Consider the following 26,295-nt stretch of genomic DNA (forward strand, 5'->3'; position numbering starts at 1 on the left):
TGCCTTTCTCCGCTTTGACCTAGGGTGGAGTATTGAGAACCCCTTGAGAGAAATGAGAATGGATTTCAGAAATTTCATAGTCATCAGAAATTGGTAGCTATTTTACTATTTGTCTTTAAATTTGCCAATACTTTAATTTTTCTTGAATTTAGAAATCTACGATTTATTTCAGTAATTTGACGTTCTTACTCCAGAATAAGATAACATCTGATCTGGTCAAGTCAGCCAGAAATCTCCAGTTTTATTCCTATCTTCTTTATACTACATTATATTGACTACAAAGTTCAGAAAATTCTATTTTTTGTAACAATCATTAGAAACTTCAAATGCTTCTAGCTAGTACTTAAACATAACTGCTATTATATTTAGATATGCTTTTTGTTATTCATTGGTATGAATTTTTTTTTAAGAGATGGGATCCTGTTTTGTTACCCAGGCTAGAGTGCAGTGGCATGATCGGGGTTCATTACAGCCTCAACATCCCAGGCTCAAATGACCTTTTCATCTCAGCCTCCTGATTAGCTAAGACTACAGGTACAAGCCACCACACATGGTTAATTTATTTATTTTTTTTTGTATTTTTGGTAGAGATGAGGTCTCACTATGTTGCCCAGGCTGGTTTCAAACTCTTGGGCTCAAGCCATCCTCCTGCCTTAGCCTCCCAAAGTACTAGGATTACAGGCATGAGCCACCACTCCAAATATCTTATTAAAGATAAATTAAATGCATCATTGGAAACTTTAATTTAAATCTTACTTTTATACTGCATTTAAATTCAAAAAGTGCTAAACTATAAAGTACTACTTCTATATCCACTAAAGGGTTTACTGTTTTGATTTGAATCACTAAATCAAAAATTACTTTTAAGACTGATGTTCTTTTTGGGGAAAAAATCACTAATGACTTTTAAAGTTAAAAATATCGTTTGGGTTAGTTGTTTACTTTCTGGTGAAATTTGTTTTGTCATGTAGAAATACTTTGAAAGATTCCTTCAGAAAAAATGTGACTATATGTGATTGTATCAAATCCTATTGTGGTGAAAACAAAACAGTTGTAAGAATTGACCAGTTTAAACTATGGAATCCTAATAATTTTGCATTACCAATAGTTTTCATTGAAAGACACGGTGTCACTTATAAAGAATTATATTTATGAAAGTAAATTTATACAGAAATATATAGAAGGAACAATTAGAACAAGTAGTATTTCAATATAGTATAGCTATAAGTGGCTTTTCTTCTAAATGTGCATAATAAATAAAATTTTAAGTTATTTATTATTAACTATGTCACTGAGCTTCACATTTTTGATCCACAACAAATTATGTTTACTGAATACATTTTGTAAAGTTGGGGAAATAAAAAGAGATCACAGGCTTTTATATGAAGGAAAGAAAACATTATATATTTTCTAAATATAGTGATTTTATTGGCAGAAATTCATACAGAATTTAATGTTTGGATTATGGTGTGTGGATGCAGGAAGATTATGTTCTATGATTTTTTTCCCCAAACTTAATTGACCATGAAACACTTTATTTGCCGACCATTTTATAATGATAATGGGAATCTCTCTTTGAGAAACCTTGGCAACATATTAAGTGGAAATAACGTAATTCTTAAAATTTGTATGAGGTAAATAAGTATCAATTTTCTGATTCAAATTCATTACCTATTCTGCTATTCTTGTTTTGAGAAAAATGTACAATATTTTAAAAGGGTAAATTTATTTGATGTGCATTTTGGGTGACCTCCATCCAAGTCCTCTGTCTAGAATTAGTACCCAATTCAAATACCAACTACAACCAGTTTTTTTCTCTGGAATCATATATGCTCAGTTCATTTTTATCAACTGGAGTTTTGAAACAAGCATCTAATTTATTACATGATGAACAGAGCTAGAAAAAATAGTAGAGAAAAGAAAAGCCTCTGTTAATTTTCTCTTCTATCCCCTACAGCAGAAAGGCCATAAATGAACTATTTTAACCTGCATTCAAGACTAGAGCACTAACTCTACCTGGTCCCCGTTCGACCTTGCATGGCCTATTAAATTCAAGGATATCTTTCAGAAATGATGTTACACTAAACAGGTCTACTATGTGATCTCATGGTGAAAAGGTATGTACTCTTATGCCCCAATAACCAGTCTTAAGCAAAATCCTTCATCATGTCCTCTTTCCCAGAGACCCTATTTCAACGTTACTACTCAGGAATAGTGCAAGAAAAAAAAGAGGTTTCATGACAGAACTAAGTGACAGTCCTTTCCAAGCAATTTTTGTCCTTAAGGATGTCCATTTGTCTCTGACTTTTTATTAGTAATTTTGCTTCTGGTGGTAAACTGAAAGGTTGGAGCATGAAGTCTGCTGTAATTTTACAGTTCAAGAAATCAGAATGTGCTCAAAATTACAGCTGTCTACACTGGGGCAAATTATAAATGGACATTTGTACATCGAGGATCTAGATTTTAATTGTATTAAATGAGTTTACTGATTTATTTAAATTCATAAAACATATGATTTTTTCTATTAAATGACCCTGGAAATAATTGTATTTTAAAATTTGGCATTTTGGAATCATTATGAAAATTTTGAGTTGATTTAAATATGCTATATATCCTTCATGTTTAAATATGCAGATAATGGCTCAAAAATTTTCCCTTTCTGTACTGCTGATGTTGTCATAATTTATGCCAATATGTCAGTTCTTTGTGTCTTATTCTGTGCTCTTAAGCCATACGTAGAAACGTCTGATATTGTTTTGTATATATAATATATGCAGTTTTATTTTGAAAATGTTTTATTTATTTATTCAACTAACACATATTGCTTTGTATATTTACTTCAGGCCAAGCACTGAGATAATGAAGTATGCCTTTATTATTCTTGCCTACAATTTTGTTTACCATTCATTCACTGGTGACCCCCACCCCACTCCAACACACACACACACAAAAAGAGATAAAAAGAACATGCTTTTCCTTAGGCTATAAGTCTTCCTCAATAGTAGTCCATATGTTTGGGTAAAGATGCACATGTGCAACTCACAGTTGTCCTAAATCTCTTAATACCCTCTAAACAACTCAATATTTCTTTTAAACATTCATTCTGCCTTCTCAGTTTATAACTGCTATGATTTGAATTTTTTTTCTCCCATACTCACATTAAAATTTAGTTGCCATTGTAACAATATTAAAAGGTGGGACCTTTAATAAGACTCTATTCTCATGAGTGGAATTGGTGACATTTGAAAAGAGTAAGTTTAGCTCTCTCTTGCTGTCTTGACTTTTGCCTTCTACCACGTGAAGACAAGGCAAGAAGGCCTTCAAAAGATGCTGGCCCTTTGATGTTGAACTTCTTAGCCTCCAAAACTGTGAACCAATAAATTTCTGTTAATTATAAGTTACTCTGTCTCAGATATTCATTTTAGTAGCATAAACAGACTAAGATAATAACCAAACAGCTATTTTTATAATCACTCCTATATGCTCATAGGAAGACATGCAATTTAATTGCCATCAGCCAAATATACCTGCTTGAGATTGATATTTAGAAACTGGCCAAGTGAGGAGATAGCAGTGCGCATGACATCCATTGTATTGAGTGGAGGTAGCAGCAGAGAAGATGCAGTTCTGGGATGGATGGGAGGTGGCAGCTCCTGACTGAAGCAGAGGGAACTTAGTTTCAGTATTGTCAGCAGTGTCAGTACTCTTGCTAGAATGCTGTTGTAGTGTAATTCTTGAATCATTCTGGGAAGCTCACCCTAGAGCTTTATCAAAATTTTATAATTTTCTCACTAATGTCAAATAAACTCCTAATTGCTTAATGTAGCAGGAATAGATTATTCGACCCACAACTAAGAAGTCTAATAGAGCTCAAGTGACTCAACTAGATGTTCTGGAGAGAGATCATTGGACCTGTGCTAAAAACCATTCAGTGTATCTCATGGCCTTGGCCACACTGAGTGTTCATTATAAGCATTTGTCCACATTAAAGACAAACTATAAGAATTTTGTTTAAATAACTGAGATGCGAGATTTTTATTGCCTCTAGGTGAGCCCAAGCAAGTCAAAGTTAAACCCGGGGAAATGTAAACCTCAGGACCATGCTTGCTTCAGAATAAAATGGGGGAGGATAGATAAAAATAATAACTTAAGAAAATCATTCTGCACACTTAATCCAATTTTGTCTCAAATCATACATACCCCTGGAATTTTCACTTATGAAAATCAATACACTTCCCTTTTTGTTTGAATAATTTTGCTCTGGTACTCTGCCATTTTCCATAACATTTCTTAAAATTACATATATGAACCAATGCTATATAGGTGAATATAAAGAGTTCTTGCTTTTGAGCTATAGGGAGGGCAGATTTTAAAGAAAGGAACAATGTAATGCCTGCTAGAGTAAAGGTATTTCCAAAGGTCCATGGGGGGATAATAAGATTTTGCAAGGAACCTATAGCCACTGGAAAGATTATTGAGAAGAATAATTAATTGCTCTGAAATGAACTGTCAAAAATTAATACAATAACTATGTTGACAAGATGAGAAAAAATGATCTGGAAAGTCTCAAAGCAGATTATGAAATTTGCAGAGATAGAAATTATGTAACAAAAAATAATGGTTGACTCATGTAACCCAAATCCTCCTAAGAGGCTCCTACTCCCTCTCCTTACTGCTTTAGAGTAATAATGCATGTTACAATGCCTATTTATAATTTCCCTGAAGTTCAGTTGGCACTCTCATTGATTATTAACAGTTTATAATTAGACACAAAAGCTCAGAATAATAATGCACAGAAGTAAATGCTTGGTCATCTTATGAACAAGCAAATCAAACAAATCTTGTACATTTTCCCTTGAAATCTCAACAATTATAGTTTCTTTATTAAGGTAAAACAAAATGTCAAATAAACTTTCAAGACTCACATTTCTTCTTAAAATGTGCAATCATATAATTAATCACCTGAATCATCACAAAAGATTGTACCACAGTGTTACAACCAGCTTAAACTTTGCAGATGGAGTTTTTCCTTTATCAAAAGGAAGTGCCATCTTGAAAAATGTTGATTGGAATAGAAAAACCATTAAAAAGTATGTGGCTTCCCAACGTGTCTCAGTAATAAGCAATATTCGAGGCATTCTTTTAAGAAAGAATCCTCTCAGAATGAATGGAGAATTATTTTTTTACAGTGATAATGATAGTTGCTATTAGAATACATTCCTCCTAGCATTAAAAAATAATGAAAGAGGACAGCAGTGGGCAGACTGATACATATCTATGCCCTTAAAAAAGGATGTGTATTTTTTTATGAAAGAACGAAGTATGTAGTAGGAAACTATTCAGTTCTATTTTTATAATATGAAATGAAATTTAATATAAGAATTTACGTGAAAATGCTGAAATATGAATAAGCTATAGTCTTGATAAAATTGAAGACACCAAATAAAAGGCAGAAAGCCAGAGGGAAAATAAATAGATTAATAAAATAACTTATTTCCTAAGAACTTTACTTGAGATGGAAATCAACAGAAATATTGAAATGTCGAACATGGATAAATAGGACACTAGCATTAGGGATGATGGGATGATTCAGATAGGTAACATTTAGCAATATTTTACATTAGGATATGAATCTTAGTGAGGAAAGGTGAGTTCAGAGGGAGCAGATTCCTTTTCAAAAAGCTACCAATCAACCAATAACAGCAAAAGAAGTTAAGAAAAAAAATTAAAAACTTGGATTTATAAGCCCTCTTCTTCCAAGAGACTCAAAATGCTTTAAATATTGCTGCCCTTCTCTTTTCAGACAATAGATAATAAACTGCTTACTTTTACAGGTAAATTCATTCTTCCCAGGTATTTTGGATCACTCATTAGTGTCTCATATTATGAGCACTAAAATCTGAGATCCCTCACAGATCTTCCTACCGATGAGTAATATACATAATATTCAATGAAGTAAATTAAGTTGCACCAATAAACACCAGAATTAGAGAGTATATCTATATAATAAAATATATAATTCTCTGCACTCACTACATTCTAAACAGTTTATATGTTGACTCATTGAATTTTCATTATAATACTATGAGATAGCTACTATTGTCACTATTAGTTTACAGATGAGGAAAATTATGCACAGATAGGTTAAGCAAATTTTTTGAGTCGTAGTACATGGCAAAACAGGATCTGAACCAAATTTCTAGATCTCATGTCCTTAAACATGATGCCACACCCACTCTCCTACATTCTAGATTTGGCCAAATATAGCATTCAAAAATAAAGACAGAATAGTATAGGTACTTCTTGGTTACAGTTCCTTTTAAATGGAAAAGAAAAAAATTTATTCAGAACACTCCTAACAGAGTCCTACAAAAGAAGATGGCTTGTTTACTTCTAACCCAGTCACCAGCAAATGTTAAGTGAACTATTACAAATGACTTACCCCAACCCTAATTTAGCCATGGACCATTTACTGGGGTTTGACACAATGTCACAGTATCGAAAAAACCCTCTGCACTTTCTCAGATTCCCTCATCCACCTTCTTTCTTTCTCTTGGTCAGTGCCCTATTCCCTTCCTGTCACACTTCCACTTTCAGGTTATGAGGAAATATGGGGTCTGGCTTCCAGATTAGCTGCTGGGAAGCCTCTGGACAAACCCAGAGACATGGAGGATTTAGCACTCCATGAGGTAAATTTTAGCCAGTAAGAGATAAGAAAAGGAAGTTAGGAGAGAATCAAAAAGACAAATCCTCCTTCTTCTGCCTACAGTGAACTGCTCTGAGATTATTTCTTCTTATCAATTTACCAAAGAAATCCTCAAACGCAATTTACACCTGTTGTATCCCTCCATAGCTTCTTGTGAAGCAGTAATCACTGCTGGCAAAATGTTGAATAGCTTTTGAACTGTTGATCTTTCATTGCCTCACTTCCTTTTTGTCCTCATAATTACTTCCCTGACTAGCATGTCTCCAGTAATTATAATTTAATCTTTGTCTCAGGCTCTGCTTTTAGAGGACTGTGGCTGATATGGCATCCAACTATATCAAAAGAACTGAGATCCACTTATCAAGAAAGGAAAGGGGTGTTTGATCAGTGGGTAAACAAATGTCCATTGCATTGCACAAAGTTTAGTGGTGGACCCTAGATGAAAACTTTGGTTTATCAAACTCCAAAATCTTATTCCTAAATTCTAAGCTAAATTGTATTAACAGAAGTACACACATAGCCATTGAACTTCTTGCTACACAGATTCCAGGTAAAACAGTAAGACCAGGTATGACTTTTCCTCTGGCTCCTGTCTATGATGAGGGAAAAAAAAAAAAAAAGATTCTATAAAACCTTTTCTCTTTGAGTTCTTACCTGCCAATCCTGGTAATTATTCTCATCTGAGAGTTTGATGGACCTTTGTCTTTCTCTCCTTAGTAGCTGTAGTTAATGTTCTGTGTTGCACAACAATCTCCTGGGATGAAAATCATCTCGGTTTTAGTGATTTATTGCTTCAGTTTACCAGGTGTTCCCTCATGAAGAGTGGGGGACTGAGTTATATAAAAAGCATGCACCTTAATTTATAGTCTGAAACAATATTATCAATCAGCCTGCTCATATGCAATAGAGAAATATTAATAGTGACAGAATTTTACCTCTAACTTTTGATTTTGGATTTATCAATGTATGTCATTACTTATTTCTACCAACTGCCAGTTAATATTCTCAGACCTTGATGACATCATAAATTTTATTAATTATTACCATTCCTGTGACTGACAAATCACTAATCATGGGAGTCAAGTGAGGACAGGCGCGATTTTCAGTATCAGAGGTTAAGTGAAATTAGTGTAACTCAGATTGTCATTTTATTGAAAACTGGCTTTCTGTTCCTAAAAATAAAGAAAATATATGTGTCAATTTGTAGGGTATGAGACCCAGTTCTGTGTGGAACAGAAAAGGTGAATGGGGATACATAAAGGTCAGTGGGCAGTGACAGTGACAGACAGTGACAGATTGACATTTGTAACTGGAGTGGGTTTCAGGGCTGACCAGTATTACCTAAGGGCAGGGACTACCAGAGACCTTTCCTTCCCTTACAACCAGAACTTCATTGAGTATCATGGAACCTACACACTTTTACAAGGCTGAGGGACCACTGAGAAGATAATTTCCACTTGGAGAAGTTCACTTAATCTCAGCTAAGTCTCCAGGCATGAGTAGATTTCACTTCTGCAGGACAATCCTCTGATGATACTTAGGAACAATATAGAAACATCTCATCAAACAGTAGTGAACATAGTTAATGTTAGCACAGGTAATGTGTGATGGTCATTGGAATGGTGATAGTGACTGCCATCATCAGCTTGTCTCCCACGTAGCTGCCTTGACCTGGTGGTACATAGTACCTGGTTCTGGGCCCTGCCTTTAACCTGACTTTGATACACGAATGCTGCATATAGTTGGACAGATTTTGCTGTGCACAGTTTTTCACATGAATTTCCTCAAATTTTCTCCATTATGATCTCCTGTCACAGTTTCCTTGTCTTAGCCCCTTCCTACTTTTTATATATTTACACCCTGTTCAGTTTTCCCCCTCTCCTCCTGATCACATAAACTTTGTCCAAAGAGGGTGGGTCTGCATCAGTTTTCCTCTCATTTCTTTGTAATATTTTGTTAAACATTTAAATTCTGCCCTTTTATAAAGAAACTTATGCTCTAAAGCATATCTTACTTTTACCAAACAAAACAAAAATGGATTCACAATTTTTTATTTTTATAGAGGATTCAAGAGTCTGTTTTGGAAGTCAAAAGTAAAATATACCTTTCTTTTACATTAAATTCCTGCTCTCACAAGTCTAATTCTCTTCATAAGTGAATGTGAAAAAAACAAAGATTAATATCTCAAAATGCTTTCTTTGAAGTAAGTGTGGAGACTTCCCAGTGTACTTTTGTGCGGAGAGAAAATTTGCAAGTGGTGGTCCCATGAGAGCTTTCATGACTAGAACATTAAGCCAAATTTCTGTATGCATTTCATTTGTCCTAACCTACTCCAACGCTTTATCCCTTGTATAATGTACTATTAATATTCCTCTACTCCCAGTAATATACCCTCACTGTAGACTGGCCATCCTTTTCAAAACCTCTAAAGCTGCTCTAAATGACCACTATTCCTGTCCTCATTTAATGTTCTTTCTCTTGCCTTAACCTGTACTTCTACTCAATTTATTATACTCCTGCTTATTTTGTATAACTGAACAGGAGGAGAAGAGAACTCTTGCCAACCTTCCCTCCATTATATACATCAAGTTTCTGGAATGAAGCCTGTCCAATTAAAGCTCTTGGTAAGTATCTGTTAAATGAATAACTTGATCTTGCAGGGTAAAGATTTTTTCCAGTTTCCTTTCCTAGGTATTCATATGACTTGCCTGATTTCTACCAAAGGTAAATATTTGAGCCTCTCCTAGTGGTATTTAGTCATATATAAAAGAGTATAGTTGTATATACAATTGTATATGCAAATATAAACATGTATGTCTGTATGTGTATATAATAAGTCTGTCAAGCATTACCTTGTAAGATAGCATGATATAGGTGAAATACTATGGATTTTGGAATCACATACCAGGGTCATATTCCAACTTCATACTTTACTAGATCTCAGTACTTGGGGAAAATATCTTTACTGATTTTTCATTTTATATATTATAAATATGATATAATACCCCCTTAAGATTTCACTTTAATAGAACAAATGTTATGACACAGTTAATATCATGCTTGACATATTAATGACCATTAGTTCTTTTCGCTCTAAATAATATGAATACTCACTGTCACATGCATATTCACATATTGGATAATAAGGTCCTTGGAGAAAGAGATCACCACATTCTTTGCTCTCTCATAGTGCAATAGTGCCATACACAATAGTTGGAATATTTTTCAAATTCAACAGTGTGAATGTTTAATCAGGTGGAAGTGAAGATTAAAATATTTGAAATTAAATTTACAACTAATACTTGAGGATTCTTTTATAGTATGCATTATAAAATGATTCTTTATTAAATATATAGATTTTATAGTCAAAGTATTATGCTAATAGGAAAAAAACTAGATGAGTATCATGTGACTCTAGAGATGGTAATGAGGTTGTATCTTGTTTAATGTTGAGTACTAGCTGAAGCACACATACTTTATCTACATTTTTTATTTAAATACGTTTAAGCAGTTAAAGCTAAATCACCAGTTTAGAAATCTGTGATAAGATTTTGCTATTGCTATAGTTATTATTGTTGACATCTGCAATACCTGATTACCCAGGAAGCCAACTAGATAAGTATCGTTTCTCTTTCTCAAGGCTCAGAAATTCATTATGTAGCAAGTACCGAGTGTCTTTTAGAGTGATGAATTGAACGGAATTTTATAACATTGTTATAAATATTATTTGTATAAATATTACTTTTCTGAATCTCATCAAGCCTTTAGATCTATGAGTCATAGCAGTTTTTGAAAAATATTATAGATAGAAGAATCTGTTTGGCAAACACTACGAAGATACAGTCAGTCAAATCTAGAATGTGGAAAATCCTATAGGGAAGTTCCTGCAAAATATAAATGTCTTTAAAAGAGAATGCTATTAGAAATCTATGCATTCCCCATCAAAATTCTAATGGCAATTTTACAGAAATAGAAAGGGCAATTCTAAAATTCATGTGGAACTATGCAAGATCCCAAATAGCCAAAGCCATCTTAAGCAAGAACAGGTCTGGAGGCATCACATTCCCTGATTTCAAATTATGTTACATCATTGTAGTATTCAAAACAGTATGGTAGTAGTATAAAAGCAAATATATCAACCAATGGAACAGAATAGAGAGCCTGGAAATACAGTCAACACATTCTTGACAATGTACCAAGAATACACAACTGGGAAAGAATAGTCTTTTCAAAAACAGTGCTAGGAAAACTGAATAGCCCCATGCAAAAGAATTAAATTGGACCCTTATCATATGTCATACACAAAAATCGGTTCAAAAGAATTAAAGAATTATTTGTAAAACTTGAAACAATAAAACTTCCAAAAGGCAATGTAGGAAGTAAGCTCCTTGACATTGGCACTGGCAATGATTTTTTTAGATATGAAACCAAAAGCATAGGCGATGAAAGCAGGAATAAACACATGGGACTACGTTAAACTAAAAACAAACAAACAAACAAAAAATTCTCCATAGCAAAGAAAACAATCAACAAAATAAAAAGGCAACTTATGGAATAGGAGAACATATTTGCAAACCATATATCTGATAAGGGGTTAATATCTAAAATGTATAAGAAACTCCTACAACTCAATAGTTAAATATACAAATCAAATAAACCAATTAAAATTTGGGCAAAGAACCTAATAGACATTTCTCCAAAAAAAAAACATATAAGTTTCAATAGGTATATTAAACATTGTTCAAAATTTTAATCATTTGAGATACTCAAATTAAAACCACAATGAGATATTGCCTCACACTTGATTGGGTGGCGATTCCTACAAAAACAAAAGATAACAAGTATTAGGGAGGGTGTGGGCAAAAGGAAACGCTTGAACACTGTTGGCAGGAATGTAAAGTGGTGCAGAAAATATGGAAAACAGTATGGAAGATCATCGAAAAACTAAAAGTAGAACGACCACATGATCCAGCAACCCCACTGCCAGGTATATACCCAAAGGAATCAAAATCAGAATCAAAGATATATCTGCACTACTATGTTCATTGCAGCATTATTCCAAATAACCAAGTCATAGAAACAATCTAAGTGTCCACCAAAGAATTAATGAATAAATAGTTGCAGTATAGGCATACAGTGGAATATTATTCAGCCCTAAAAAATAGAAGGAAATCCTGCCATTTGTGACAACATGGATGTACCCAGAGGGCATTATGTTACGTCAAATAAGCCAGACACAGAAAGACAAATATTGTATTATCTCATTTATATGTAGAATCTAAAATAGTCCAATTCATAGATGTAGAGAGTAGAATGATGGTTGCTAGGAGATGAGGGAGGAAGAAATTGGGGAGTGATGGTTAAAGTGTAAAAAGTTTCAGCTATGTCAGATTAGTTCTGGACAACTAGTATACTGCAAACTGCATATTGCTAGCAATAGTGTATTGTATACTTAATAATTGCTAAGAGTGTAGATCTTGTGTTAATACACACACATTCATTCATACATACAAAATAATGAAATAACAATAATAGTAATAAGTAGGGTTGGAGGAAACATTGGGAGATGATGGATATATTTGTGGCCTTGATAGTTCTGATGGATTCACAGAGGTATACCTATCCCCAAATCCGTGGACATATATAAATTAAATACATGCTAGCTTTTTCTCTCTGAAGTAATTTCAAAAGATAAAAAATAAAAATAACAAAGAAGGCTTTTATGTACTGCAGTGGAGTGATTTTTAGATATACTTTATATTATTAAAGCAAGGGTCTGAACCCCTGCACCCCACCAAATGTGGACACTGTTAGAGATTAAGAGTGACTTTAAAAAAATATCAACAAATGCCATAAATTGACTTTATTTTATTAAAGAACTGAAAATAATATTTTAATACATAATTAGAGAAATATCAGATTATATTAAAAATTTGTTCATTTTTGCAAGGTGTGAAAATAGTACTGTGGTTTCTATTTAAAAAAAATATATATCTACTAGAAACACACACTAAAGTGTTGTAGGTGGAAGTGTACAATATATAGGGTATGCTATTAAATACTCCAGAAAAAATGATGTACATATATAAAAAGGTAGATAAATAAGTTGATCAATAGATAGGAATGAGTTGAATTAAGATCATTCTGTGGCTAGGTACTTCCAAATGTTATGTAAAGATTCTTTTTTCCTAATAGTAAGTGATCCCAAGATGGCATTCTTGTAGAAAGGAAGGCTCTTTGTGCTCCTTGTGACTGATAGTATTTGTAACTGCTGTTTCTAACTTAGGGCTATATGTAAAAGCCATTTAGCACAGAGAATTTTCTTAGGAAGATAAATAGAATAAAACTTACAGCTCTGAATACTAAAACAGTGCAACTCGGTCAGTATAATGGATATAAAATGCTTACAAAATTGGTGCTGTGAGAACACTACCCTTAAAAAGCTTCTATTTATACTTTACCTTTTAGAATAGCTTCAATCTAGGATATAATAAAATATATAGAACCTCCTGCTATAACATATTTGAAAATATCTGTGATGTCTATTCCTTTAGTTGAATATTTGTTAGTATTTTTATAATTAAAATTATTTTAGTATAAAATATTAATATCCATATGATAGATATTCCATCAGTACAAAATTCATTTAGCCTGTTTATTAAAAGTCTCTGTATATTTTAATAGATTTACAGAAATATTTAAAATTCAGAAATTGTATAGTCTAGTTAAAGCATTTGGATGGTTTTCAGTATAGCCTTACCCGATAATGAATAGCATTTCTAGAGAATATCATTCTCTAGAACTTTGAGACTAAATTATCTCTCAAAAGTGGTCTCTTAAATCCATGACAACCTAAATAAAAAGCTAATGTACCTTTGTCATGGTTCTTGACTCCCCAACCTTAATTTCTTAAAACTTAATGAAATTTCTGCTTTGGCCCATGAAGCATTAACTGTCATAGAAATTGAACTCCTACTGTAAACTAGAAAAGCAGAGAAAATATTTCAAACAACACCCTTTCAGACATTGTACAATAGGCTCCATAAGGGCTGTGATCTCTGAGGAAAGAAAAATCAGCTAGGGTAAGTCCCTAATGGCTCTAGTGCCCTGGCTGGAAGTAGGTTCCAAGAAACAGTGGAAGGAGGAAGAACTTAAAGGGAAGTCTCAAAGTCCTGCTGAGTTACGGAGTCAGAGATTGTTAAGTCTAGTTTGAGTAGAAAGAAGCAGTAAAGAGAATTTTACAGATCTGTAGAGGTAGCCTTCACAGTTTTGGCTAAGCATGCACCTGAACATCCATGGTGGGAGCCTCCACAGGGCTAGGAAAAGAATCATTAAAAACCAGCAGACCAAACAATTACCAAAGCTCACGCGTGGCTTAGCAATACTATGTATTCATCAGCCAGGAAGAAGAGATGCCTTAATACATGAGACATCAGGTACAATACTCAGAAAAATATTTTTGTTTACTGGGAGAGTTTATGTGGAATTCGTGTTAGGCTTTAAGTGTGACAAAATTAATCAGTGAAGCCATCTGCAATCTGTACAAGGAATTTTTTTAGGGAAAGTTTTTGTTGTTTATTATAATTGCAATTACCTTAATAGATATAGTGTTACTCAGGGAATATATTCAGGAGAGAGCGTTGATAATTTTTATTTTTTTAAGGAATTGATTCATTTCATCTGAGTTGAATTTATGGGGATAAATTTGTTCATAATATTCCCTTTTATTCACTTAATATCAGTACATTCTGTAGTAATTAGTAATGTTACTGTGTCCGGAATGGGTGGGTTCTCGGTCTCACTGACTTCCAGAATGAAGCCGCGGACCCTCGCAGTGAGTGTTACCTTAAAGGCAGCGTGTCCAGAGTTTGTTCCCTCTGATGTTCGGATGTGTTCGGAGTTTCTTCTTTCTGGTGGGTTCGTGGTCTCACTGGCTCAGGGGTGAAGCTGTGGACCTTCCCGGTGAGCGTTACAGCTCTTAATGCCGCCCGCCTGGAGTTGTTTGTTCCTTCCGGTGGGTTCGTGGTCTCGCTGGCTTCAGGAGTGAAGCTGCAGACCTTCGTGGTGAGTGTTACAGCTCATAAAGGCAGTGTGGACCCAAAGAGTGAGCAGCAGCAAGATTTTTTGCAAAGAGACAAAGAACAAAGCTTCCACAGTATGGAAGGGGACCCCAGCAGGTTGCCACTGCTGGCTCGGGCAGCCTGCTTTTATTCTTATCTGGCCCCACCCACATCCTGCTGATTGGTAGAGCCCAGTGGTCTGTTTTGACAGGGCACTGATTGGTGCGTTTACAATCCCTGAGCTAGACACAACAGTTCTCCACTCCCCACCAGATTAGCTAGATACAGAGTGTCCACACAAAGGTTCTCCAAGTCTCCACCAGAGTAGCTAGATACAGAGTGTCAATTGGTGCATTCACAAACCCTGAGCTAGACACAGGGTGCTGATTGGTGTGTTTACAAACCTTGAGCTACACCCAGAGTGCCCATTGGTGCATTTATAATCCCTTAGCTAGACATAAAGGCTCTCCAAGTCCTGGCCAGACTCAGGAGCCCAGCTGGCTTCACTCTGTGGATCCCACACCGGGGCAGCAGATGGAGCCGCCTGCCAGTCCCGCGCTGTGCGCCCCGCCCTCTTCAGCCCGTGGGTGGTCGATGGCACTGGGCGCCTTGGAGCAGGGGGCGGCGCTCGTCGGGGAGGCTCGCTCTGCACAGGAGCCCACAGAGGCGAGGGGAGGCTCAGGAATGGCGGGCTGCAGGTCCCGAGCCCTGCCTCGCGGGAAGGCAGCTAAGGCCCGTTAAGAAATTCAGCACTGCAGCTTCTGGCCCAGGTGCTGAGCCCCTCACCGCCCGGGCCCGGCGGGGCGGGCCCGCCGCTCCGAGTGCGGAGCCCCCTCAGCCACGCCCACCCGGAACGCGCGCTGGCGCGCAAGCACGGCGCGCAAGCACGGCGCGCAGCCCCGGTTCCCGCCCGCGCCTCTCCCTCCACACTTCCCCGCAGGCTGAGGGAGCTGGCTCCGGCCTTGGCCAGCCCAGAAAGGGGCTTCCACAGTGCGGTGGCGGGCTGAAGGGCTCCTCAAGTGCCGCCAAAGTGGGAGCCCAAGCAGAGGAGGTGCCCCGAGCGAGTGAGGGCTGTGAGGACTGCCAGCATGCTGTCACCTCTCATTACCTCTGTCACTTCTAATATTGGTAAGTTGTGTCTTATAACTTTGTTTTTTTTTTTTTTTTTTTTTTTTTTTGCTGATCAGTCTTGCTAGAGTTTTATGAATTTCAACTGATCTCAAGAAGCCAGCTTTGATTTCACTAATTTTCTGTTCATTGGTTTTCTCTTGATAGATATCTAGTTTGTTCTGGATTTTTCTTAAACACTCAATAAGAAAAGTTTTGCTTTTGAATCTTTAAGATTTTGGATTATGTATTAATTTCCTATTTAGGCTGTAACAGATTATCACAAATTTAGTAGTTTAAAAAAAAACAGTAATTTATTCTCTTAAAGTTCTGGAGCCCAGAATCTTGAACAAAGTTTTATGGGGCTGGAATTAAGATACCAGCAGAACTTTGGCAGGGAACTCCATTGTTTGCTTATTTCAGATTCTGGAAGTCCCCACACTCCTTAACTCATGGCTGCATCACTCCAATCTCTACTTTCATAATCAATCTCCTTCTCCACTTCTTTGGCCAAATCTCCTTCTGCCTACATGTTAAAATCTGAGTAAATTTAGGACCCATCTAGATATTCCATGATAATCTCCCATCTGAAGATGCTTTATTTAATTGTATTTGCAAAGTCCCTTTTACTAAATAAATTAATATTCACAGTTTCCAGGGATTAGGCTGTGGATATCTCGGGAGGACATTTTTCAGCATACCATCGGTGACTATAGCAGTAGTGTCAATTGCAAGCAGTGAAACTGGCAAGTCAAATACTGGCTAATTGTCCTCCAAAAAGTTGCAACTACTTATTATATCACAATAATATATGGGTTCCTTTTTCCCTACGCTCTCATAAGTAGAATTTAATTTCAAACATTTGAATCTTTGCTCACTAGAGATGTGAATAATTTCATTGTATTCTTATAAAATGTAAACTTCTTTCATTAGCAGATTAAATATATTCTTTGGTCTTCTGGTTTTAGAATCATGGTTAAAAAGTACATTTTACATTCTAAGCAACAAAATATTCTCTACGTTTTCTTCCATTATTTTTAGAAACTCAATCTGAAATCTATCTGCAGTTTATAAATATTGATATAATTTTGTGTGTCTTAACTTTACCAAAATTTTGACTTCATGATTTTTTTAAAACATCTTTATCATTTTTAATTTTATTATTTATTTTGCTATTAGCCTTGGTTTCCTAGTACCTATTAATATCCTAATTTTGTTTTTATTTTGAATAATTTTATTTGAAGTGTTCTATGCCCATCTTTTTGCTTTCAGGCTTATCGTATTACTTTCATTTACACATTTGTATTATGTAACTTGAAGCTAGATTGTTGCTGTTTCATTTATTTATAAGTGAGTGATATTGTTTGTCTCTTGTCCCTATCCCAATCTCCTGTTGAATTATGATCTCCAGTGTTTGAGGAAAAGCCTGGTGGGAGGTGATTGGATCATGAAGGCAGATTTTCCCATTTTTTTCTTGTGATAGTGAGTGAGTTCTCATCAGATCCATGAGATCTGGTTGTTTAAAAGTGTATAGCACTTCCCCTTCACACTTCCCCTTCCTTCACTTTCTGTCTCCTGCTGCCATGGGAAGATGTAGTTGCCTCTCATTTGCCCTTCTACGATGATTGTAAGTTTCCTGAGGCCTACTCAGCCATGCCTCCTGTACAGCTTGTGGAACTATGAGTCATTTAAACCACTTTTTAAAATAAATTACCCAATCTCAGGTAGTTATTTATAGTAGTGTGAGAATGGATGAATACAGAAACTTGATACCAGGGAAGTGGGACATTGTTATAAAGATAACTGAAAATGTGGAAATGACTTTGGAACTGGGTAACAGGCAGAGGTTGGAATAGTTTGGAGGGCTCAGAAGAAGACAGGGAGATGAGGTAAAGTTTGGAACTTCTTAGATAGTTGTTGAATGGTTTTGACCAAAATGCTGGTAGTGATATGGACAGTGAAGTCCAGGTTGAGGAGGTGTCTCAGAGGGAGATGAGGAACTTACTGGGAACTGGAGTAAAGGTCACTCTTGCTATGCTGTAGCAAACACAGTGGTGGCATTTTGCCCCTGCTCTAGAGATCTGTTGAATTTTGAACTTGAAAGAGATGATTTAGGGTATCTAGCAGAAGACATTTATAAGGAGCAGAGCATTCAAGAGGTGGCCTGGCTGCTTCTAAAACCCTATGCTTATTTGCTTGAACAAAGAAATGACCTGAAACTAGAACTCACATATAAAAGGGAAGCAGAGCACGGGAAAAATGCCTCCAAGGCATTTCAGAGACCTTTGCAGCAGTCCCTCCTATCACAGGTCAGGAGGCCTAGGAAGCAATAATGGTTTTATGGGCCAGGCCCAGGGCCTTGTTGCTCTGTGCAGCCTCAGGACGTGGGGCCCTGTATCCCAGCCACTCCAGCCTTAGCTGTGGCTGAAAGGCACCAAGGTGTAGCTCAGACCATTGCTTCAGATGGTGCAAGCCCCAAGCCTTGATGGCTTCTACGTGGTGCTGGGGCTGTGGGTTTGCAGATGGCAGGAGTTGAAGTTTGGAAGCCTCTACCTAGATTTCAGAGGATGTTTGGTAATGCCTGAATGTCCAGTCAGAAGTCTTCTGGAGAGACAGAGCCCACATGGAGAACCTCTACTAGGGCAGTGAGGAGGAAAAATGTGGGTTTGGAGCCCCCACACAGACTCCTTACTGGGACACTGACTAGTGCAGCTGTGAGGAAAGGGCCACTGACCATCGTCCTTCAGACCCCAGAATGGTAGATCCACTGACGGCTTGCACTGTGCACCTGGAAAAGCTACAGACACTCCATGCCAGCTCATGAAAGCAGCTGCAGGGATGGTATCCTGTAGAGCCACGGGGTGGAGCTGCCTAAGCCTTGGGAGCCCACCTTTTGCATCAGCATGCCCTGGATGTAAAACAGGGAGTCAAGGGAAATTATTTTGTAGTTTTAAGACTTAATGACTGCCCCACTGGGTTTTGGAATTGCATGGGGTCTGTAGCCCCTTTGTTTTGGCAATATCCTCCATTTGGAATGGGAGCATTTACCCAATGCCTGTATTCCCATCGTATCTTGGAAGTAATTAACTTGTTTTACAGGTTCATAGGTGGAAGGAACTTGCCTTCTCTCTGATGAGACTTTGGACTTGGACTTTTGAGTTAATGCTAGAATAAGAGTTTGGGGGACTGTTGGGAAGGTATGATTGTGTTTTGAAATGTGAGAAGGACATGAAATTTGGGAGGGGCTAGGGGCAGAATGATACGGTTTGACTGTCTGTCCTCATCCAAATCTCATTTTGGATTATGATCTTTAGTGTTGGAGGAGTGGCCTTGTGGGAGGTCACTGGATCATGGGGGTGGATATTCCCCTTGCTGTTCTTGTGATAGTTAGAGAGTTCTCATGAGATCTGGTTGTTTAAAAGTGTGTAGCACTGCTGCCTTCTCTCTTTCTCCTGCCACCATGTGAACATGTGCTTCCTTCCCCTTCACCCATCTGTCATGATTATAAGTTTCCTGAGGCTTCCCCAGCCATGCCTGGTGTACAGCCTGTGGAACTGTGAATCAATTAAACATCTTTCCATTGCAAATTACCCAGTCTTAGGTAGTTGTTATCACAACTTGAGAATGGACTAATACAGTGAGTTTTTCAAATACATCTTTGACTTGATTCTGTCATCTTATTTTATGCTTTTCTTTCATTAGCATTCTATTTTCTTACATTTTTTCTTTTTCTTCTCTCACATTAAAGCATATCATTTAATTTTATTTCTTCAGGCAGTTACGTTTATTACCTTAAATGACATATTTAATATTTTTTAAAACAACTATTAGTGTCAGAACAGAAAGAGTATCCTATCCTATTGCTGTCCTGAGGATGAAACATGAAAAATATTAATGATCTTTGAGGTCTCCCTACTACATTTATTTATCTTGCTGTGGTCATCTGACAACAACTTCACTGATTTTCTTAGTTTATTATATCTATTCTGTTATATGTATATTAAAATTATACACAGTTGCCTTATAATTACAGTATTGTTTAGATTACTGTCAGAATGCAGTTCCAGCCAGCCTTGAGTTCTTTCATAAATAATGGGGCTTACATGGATTATCTTTACTTCTCTGAATTCCATTTTCTCTTTTTCTTCATATGGAAAGAGCATGGATCAGAGAAAGGGCAAACTTCATTCTCATTTAAGGGGGAATGATGATGAGATTTGGAATTTAGTCTCTGGTGATTGGCTCATGTATTTTTAGTGTGGGGATCAGGGTCTATGCCTTTTCCTTGGGTTCAACTGCAGGTCCCTTTTCTTCTTCAACCTGGCTGCTTCCTTTCTATCTGTAGATTATCACTTAAATTTTTAGAATTTAACCTCTTCACATCTTTCTCTACATTACTTTTCAGTTATACTCTATTTATGGAAATTTAACTACCTGTATTGATTTTACTATTGTGTTACTTATAGAGGAAATTATAGCATTATTAATTTGAATAAAAATCAAATCCTATAAAATGTCTTTTTAGTATTTATGTATCAGTTCTTTGAGAATTTTAGAGACAGACATTAATAAGAAAGCCATGTTACATATATTTCCCTTTCTAATTTCCATAGTTCATTCAGAGTTTAAAGGCTATTCCTTGAAATTCAAAAAACAGGAAAATATAAATTCAACCTAGAAGACATTTTTGTCACATATAAACCAATATACTAAATGTATAAGAAAGCTGCATATGCAAAATCTATTTTACTTGTGTTAGATGCTTTTGTAGGGGGCCAGAGATCCCCTTTAACCCCCCTTAAGTTTTTATGTGTGCTCTTCAGCTAGATCAAGAAATCAAATTGACACCAGGCAGATTAACAAGAAAAAAGCATGCAAATTTTTATTAATTTTGCATGTACACAGGAATCTTCACAAGAGAATGACGTCCAAAGAAGTAGCCAAAGGAAGATGCTATTATATTTTGTAGGCAAGGAACAATAAATTTGAGAAAAAATGGCAGGACAAAGGGAATCTAGAGACAGCAAATTTTGAGGGGAATCACTAAGAGATATATGGGGTGGGGGAGGTGTGAAACCAGTGGAAGACAAGGTTTACTTCAGTAAGTATGTTTATTCAGGTCCATGGCAGTCCTCAATTTCAAGTCTCTGGTGAAAAGGACTATTTTCTCACCCTAGTATAGGAAGGGTATCCCTGCTAGAGAAATCTTTTTTTTTTTTTTTTTTTGAGATGGAGTCTTGCTCTGTTGCCCAAGCTGGAGTGCAGTGGCATGATCTCGGCTTACTACAACCTCCACCTCCTGGGTTCAAGCCATCCTCCTGCCTCAGCCTCCTGAGTGGCTGGGATAACAGGTGCCTGCCACCATGCCCGGCTAATTTTTGAATTTTAGTAGACATGGAGTTTCACTATGTTGTCCAGGCTCGTCTCGAACTCCTGATCTCAGGTGATCTTCCCACCTCGGCTTCCCAAAGTGCTGGGATTACAGGCATGAGCCACCACACCTGGCCCCAGAGGAATCTTTACAGCTTGTTGCATGCAGGAAGAGACAGGTCGGCTAGTCATTTCTGAAATTACAATTTCTCCAATATTTTCAACTTGAGATAATCAATACACCAATTCAGCATATTTGGGGATGGCACATCCTTCATTCATTCAGAACTTAACATTCATATCTTAGATAGGTATTTGAATAAATGCAGAGGCCTTAAAAAGTAACTAGGTAGATTGATATTAATTATTTCATTAATTGAGTCTTTGCATAGTAGAGAAATATAGAAAGTTATTTCTATTCTGTTTATTTTCTGCATTCTTTAAAAATTTTAAAGTATGTGTGACATGTAATGCTGGATCTTTTCAAGAAGTTTATGAATTTGAATAACAGTCATCCCTCGGTAAATCCCCTGGACAAATGCAAAAATCTGCTGGATGCTCAAGTTTCTTACATAACATCGTGTAGTACAATTTTGATTTGCAGTTGGTTGAATCTGCAGATGTATAATTCATAGCTCCGGAGGGGTGACTGTATTTTTCTCTCTTCTTCCCTACCTCTCTCTTTCTCTCTTTTCTCCTTCTTTGCCTTTCTGTTCCTCTTGTCATTCTTTTTGACAATACTCCCATTTCATTTGAAGTTCTTATAGTCCTTAATATCTATACCAGTTTATGCTGCATTAAAACTGTAGATGAGCCAAAACAGACCAATAATATAATAGTGACTGTCAGCAATAAAAATATGCATTCCATTAGAAAATATGTGTATGTGTTTTCCCAGATGGAATGTAAATATCTTCTTCTGTAGTAACTTCTTTGTCCACACAGTTAATTACCTGCTAGATTATTAGAATAAGAACTTGTTATCATCCAAAACATTGGCATATTCACCAAGAACTGCATTATAGAAATATATGTTGGAACTGGGTCTAGTTAGGGCAATGTCGGAGTTTCAAAGAAATTCATAAATAGGGAACTAGAGAGGGAAGTGATTCTTAAATGCTTGTTCTGAAAAAATGATGATTTTTCTCAGCTTGAAACCTTATGAAACCATCCCTCCCATCAAAGTCAGAGAATGACTTGCCTTCTTCTCAGTTGTTTTCTTTTTCCAAATCGATTAACTGGAATAGAATGATGTCTCACAGTTTGATTCCTACTTTCTTAAATTTTAGAAGAAAGTAATCAGAAATTTTCAGTTCTGTTAAGTTGTGGTATGATGTGAGTGTATGTGTGAGTATGCATGTTTGTGTGTTCTATTCAGACAGAAATAAAGAAAAGAGTAAAACAAACAATGATGGAAAAACTATTCAAATTTAAGTTCCTAGAATATTATAGGCATCAATGTTTTGGCTGTTGTATTTTGAGAAATTAAATTAGGCTCTTAATAATATACAATCAACTTTTCATTTTTGTTCCTTCGAATATTATGAAACGTTTCTTACTTTCTGTTTTGCCAGGTTGGGGTTTATAGACTAGATACTTGCCGTTCAGTAAATCCCTATTTCTTTCTCTCTTTAATTTTGGTATATGCATAGTAGATAGGTATAAATTAGCTACAGATAAATAGATATAGACATACATATTTCCCTTATCATATGGTTATATACATACATAAAGATACATACATATACCTTTTATATTTCACAGAAAAAAATACATAGACAAAGATGTAAATGATTTTGAATATTTGTTCCACAGAGATTTTAATTACGAATTACCTTCATTTTTAGAGACAACCTCAGGCTTAATGCTTATTTATTTTTGTTCCATCCAAACAGAGAATGCCACAGATATTGTGTCATTAGAAATGGGGTTGAGATAAAGTGGAATTTTGGTAAGTAGGGTAGGGAAGGAAGAGCTTGAGGAGGGAGGCACTATGACATACATTAATATATATTAAGTAGTTACCGTGGGCCAGGCACTGTATGGTATACCATTAAAATTATTTCTCAGAATGCTGATTGGCTTCAAGCATTTTATGTCTTCCCTCACTGATGCAGTATCACAAACCTTGATAATTATGCCCGGATTATCACAATATTTGGATTGTCCTAAAGCAATAGCATGGAAAATTGAGACTCAATCTGGAATAAACAGAAGTATGGGTTTGCTAGCCCCCAGAGATCCCTATCTCCTGATATTTACACTGATGTTGTGTCTCCTCCCCCAATGTACCAGTGACAAATGTTGGCCACAGTAACCATAGAATATCTCAAAACTGATGCCAAGCCCTGAGATTGGTGTATAAAAGGCAAAGATGACTTCCTTCTTGGTCTCTCTCTTTCTTTCGCTCTGGAAATATTAATACTCTGTCTGGGTGCAACTGGCTGCCATGTTATAAGCAGCTCTTTGGAGGAACCTACCTTGTGAGAAAATGTACCTTCCTTCCAGTTGCGTATGTCAGCTTGAAAGCCCATCTCCAGCTATGCTCAAGCCGTCAGTCGATTGTGGTCTTAGCTGAAAGTTTTATTAAAGCTCACGAGAGACCAGAATTACCCAGCAAAGACACATATCAATTCCTGGTCCTCAGAAACTGTATGAACAATGTAGTGGGTAGAATAATAGCCTCAAAAGATACATTCCTAGAACTGATTAATATGACATTATGTGGAAAAAGTATCTCTTGCATATGTAATTAAGAATCTTGAGATGAGATTACCATAAATTAGGGTGGGCCTTAAATCCCATACATCCTTATAAGATGAGAGCAGAAAGAAGAAAAAAGAAGTATAGAAAAAGGCAATGTGAAGATGGAGGCAGAGATTAAAGTGATGAGGCTATAAGTAAAGGAACATCAAGTACTGCCAGAGACACTAGAAGCTAGGAGTGAGGCATGGAATTGATTATCTATCAGAATTTACAAAAGAAATCAACCCTGCTCACAACTTGATTTTAGATTACTAGCCACTGGGACTGTGAGGGATTAAATCGATGTTGTCATAATCCACTTAGTTTGTGGTAATTTGTTATGACAGTCCTAGGAAACAAATATAGATAAAAATAATTTTTGTCTTCAGCTCTTAAAATTTGGTGTAATCTGTTATTCAGCAATAGCTAAGTAATACAGGTTTTGAGACCTGGAATTATCATGCTTTGTAACAAATGCCTTAATGTGAGAGAAAGTCTAAATTGCATTGAACAAGCATTAGAAAAATTTTGGTCTTTTAACAGGCTACCACTGAGAATTTAAAGAATGTGAAGCAAATCTTGGGAAATGGAAGAAAATAATTTCCTTCTATGTGTTGACAGAAAAACTAGCAACATTCTTGCCTATGGTTTGCAGGAGATTAAAAATGTATCAAATGAACTATCTGATTTGGCTTAGGACACTCCTAGATAGAGTGTAGAAGATACTTCCTACTATCTTCTTGGTGTGGTTAGTAATATGTGAGAGTGGAGAGCTAAACTAAAGGAGGAGGTCTTTCAGACATGACAGACATAGAAATGATAGCTTTGAAAACTGTCAGTTTCACCCAGTGACAAATAATGCTAAAATTTAAAAATGCCTTTTGAGCAAAGATTAAGTCTAGAGCTCTATATGAAAAAGTATGAACTAAATATAAAGCCAGGAGTATGATTATAACATTTTTATTAATACTTAAGCCTAACCAATAGTGATATTTTAGAGTATTGTTCAGTTAGACAAAACTCCCTCTAAAGAATTTAAGGGAACAACTCACAGATACTCTCAACCAAACAACAGGACTTGTGAAAAGCTCAGGGGTGTTGTCTCTCAGCAGAAGCTCAAATTAGTTAGAGAAGGGCTTAACTAGAAGAGGTTTGTGGGTGTGGTTTTTGTCTAGATCCACATCTATTTGTCTATAGATCAAGGGAACCTAATACAGATTACAGAAGCTTAAGCCTTGAGCTGATATTGTAATATGATGAGACTTTTAGGTCTTTTGAGAGATGAGTGCATTTGCATGGTGAACAGGCATAAATCATCAATGTGCAAAGGGCACAATATGGTAGTCAGCCTCCAACATGACCCCATTTGTCTCCCTTCCCACACTGTACCCGTGTTTTCTGTGTGACCAATAGGATACAGTGGAAATGATGAAATGTCATTTCTGAGATTAGTTTATAAAAGACACTGAGCTTCTTTATTGGTCAATATCTCTCTTACAGTATCTCTGTTTAATTGCTCACTTTGGTGGAAGACAGTCACCATGTTGTAAGAAGGTCTATGGAAAGATTGGCATAGAGAGGAACTGTCTCCTGTAAACAGCCACAGATGTGAGGCTGGAAGCAGGGATCTCCAGACCCAGGCAAGCCTTCAGTTGACCTCAGTCTTGGTCAACAGCTTGATTACCGCCTCATGAGAGACCCTACACCTAACCACTTAGCTAAGTTACATCTGATATATCCTGACTTCCAGAAACTATGAGATAATACATATTTGTTGTCTTTAGATACAAAGTTTTGAGGCACTGTCTTATACAAAAATAGTGCATTAGGAAAGCACTCAATGATAAGATTAGCAATAGGTAAAAGGAAAAGGGAAGCTTCATTGATACCAAGAAAAAGGGATATTTCTTTTAGCCTCCAAGGGTAATTGTCCTGTTAAGGTCAAAAATCGTTTCTTTTTTTTTTTTTTTTTTTTTGAGATAGAGTCTTGTTCTGTTGCCCAGGCTGGAGTATAGTGGCATGATCTCAGCTCACTGCAACCTCCGCCTCCCAGGTTCAAGCGATTCTCCTGCCTCAGCCTACTGAGTAGCTGGGATTACAGGCACGCGTCACCACACCCAGCTAATTTTTGTGTTTTTTAGTAGAGACAGGGTTTCACCATGTTGGTTAGGCTGGTCTGGAACTCCTGACCTCATGATCCACCCGCCTCAGCCTCTCAAAGTGCTGGGATTACAGGCGTGAGCCACCATGCCCAGCCCAACAATCATTTCTTTAGTGTCTATCAGTTCTTGTCAAGTTGCTAGAAAC

The sequence above is a fragment of the Hylobates moloch genome, unplaced genomic scaffold (genome assembly GCF_009828535.3).
Source record: "Hylobates moloch isolate HMO894 unplaced genomic scaffold, HMol_V3 SCAFFOLD_18, whole genome shotgun sequence".
NCBI classification, from domain to species: Eukaryota; Metazoa; Chordata; class Mammalia; order Primates; family Hylobatidae; genus Hylobates; species Hylobates moloch.